The 1759-nt window shown below is 37.6% G+C and overlaps 1 protein-coding gene across 1 annotated transcript in view; it reads right to left on the bottom strand.

Annotated features, from left to right (window-relative positions):
* Window positions 1–1555: 1555 nt before the first annotated feature.
* The window catches only part of Cda4 (chitin deacetylase Cda4), a 45648-nt gene continuing 45444 nt past the window's right edge, over window positions 1556–1759 (bottom strand). Inside the window, exon 11 of the mRNA XM_080274589.1 lies at window positions 1556–1759. This exon is cut by the window's right edge and continues 776 nt beyond it. The gene's annotated coding sequence lies outside the window, so the exon portion shown is untranslated.

Here is a 1759-nt window from a genome sequence, read left to right as displayed (position 1 = left end):
CTCTCGCTGTATAAAAAAAAATAAGTAAATAAATAAATAACAAAAATTGTGGCCTAATACTGCTTCCTGCATACACTAAAAGCCGGGATAATAGTAAACATCAATAAAGCATCAATAAATAACACTCACCTTTCACTAAATCACATCCTAACTGAAAGCATCATAATGTAAACACGAAAAAAAAAAAAATAAGATAGAGGTAAAATGAATAAAATATACGCCTCTCACCCCTGCTGTCTGTCGGCGCGTCCCTCCTCTCTCACGTCTGTCGGGCAAATGAGGATTACAGGGGCGGGATCAAGGGTTCAGAGATTCGAAGCAGTGGATGAACTCGGCAATGGAGGGTTCGAAACGCTGATATCAACACTTTTTCTGCGCTTATTTCTTCTATACTTTAGTTTTTGCTATATTTACACAACTTGCTATAGATCAGGAGAGATAGTTTGCCTGTTGAAGTTTGAAATACCCTTCATTAACCCGTAAAATTCGAGAAATCTTTCACAAAATAATGTGGAGTTGAATGAGACGGATCGGGCGGGCTCAGGAGTTTAGGGGATTCGAAGGAGAGGGCGAGCACGGCAATGGAGAGTTCGAAACACTGATATTAATACGTTTTTTTGTGCTTATTTCTTTCTGTATTTTGTCCTTGCTATCTCTAGACGATTTTATATACATCAGTAGACATGTTTTGATAGTAGAAGGTAGATACAGTTTTCATTTAACCCCTACAGAATGAAATAAATAAAAATAGCCATCCTGTCATTTACACTAACTTAGCCCAGATTTCGTCATCCTTCACATAGTTCAAGAGCAGAATGAGACAATACTGTGGCTTTACGTTCTTTTTCACAGCTCTCCTTCATGACTAGCATCATATTCTAGTGCTAATCTATGTTAAAACTGGGCATTCAATATATACAGATAGAAATTTTAGGCCAAGTCAGAGTAAAAAGGGTATAGAACGGCAATGGATGATTCGAACAGGCGATACTAACATTCTCAAGGCTACTATTCCTTTACACACCTGCCTTAATTCCTGGTAAGTGGTGTCGTGAATTTTAGTCTGAAATTTAAGCTGGTCATACTTCAGCCTATAACTTTAACCAAGTCAGGATTCTGGTCCCTTTTGCAGCTAATTTCACGTATGTGGCAGGACGGAACAACGCTATGATTCTACATACTTTCTGTGGTACTTCTTCGTGACTAGCATATTCTAGTTTCTCTCGGTACAACTTGCTATTTGAGAGTTCACTTTTCTTATTCGATTTTTTTTTTTTTTTTCATGAATCCACACTCATCTCATCTTCCGTGGGAAATCGGGGATGCGATGATAATGGTATAAATCCAGTTTGTATACATGAATTTGTCATTTATATCTTACTCCCACTGTTACATCCACGCCCACATCAGCAGACTGAGCCGTCCACGTAACACAGCATCAGGGTATGTACGAACCATCCAATATTTCGCTTATATCATTAACTTCTTGACACTCTTAGGCCATTAAAACAACCAGTGGAAATTATCATGATTTTTATTTCACGTGTTAGTACAATGGAAATATCATGATAATGGAGTATGGCAAGATTTAGTAAACAGTCAGGGGATGTCTCATGCTAGTTAGGGATGATTACTGTGATGATATTCCTAATTCGCCAGTGCACTGAAATATACAGTAGTTAACTCCTTCAGGCCAAGCACGTGTTTGTCTATTTTTATTTTTGTTGTTTCCAGAAGATTTAATTGGGATTAAGATTTT

Source organism: Coenobita brevimanus, chromosome 58, assembly GCF_032717465.1.
Source record: "Coenobita brevimanus isolate Jiangsu-jjx chromosome 58, ASM3271746v2, whole genome shotgun sequence".
Lineage (NCBI taxonomy): Eukaryota > Metazoa > Arthropoda > Malacostraca > Decapoda > Coenobitidae > Coenobita > Coenobita brevimanus.
Note: the sequence above shows the minus strand (reverse complement) of the source record. Positions and strands in the feature narration are given on the sequence as shown.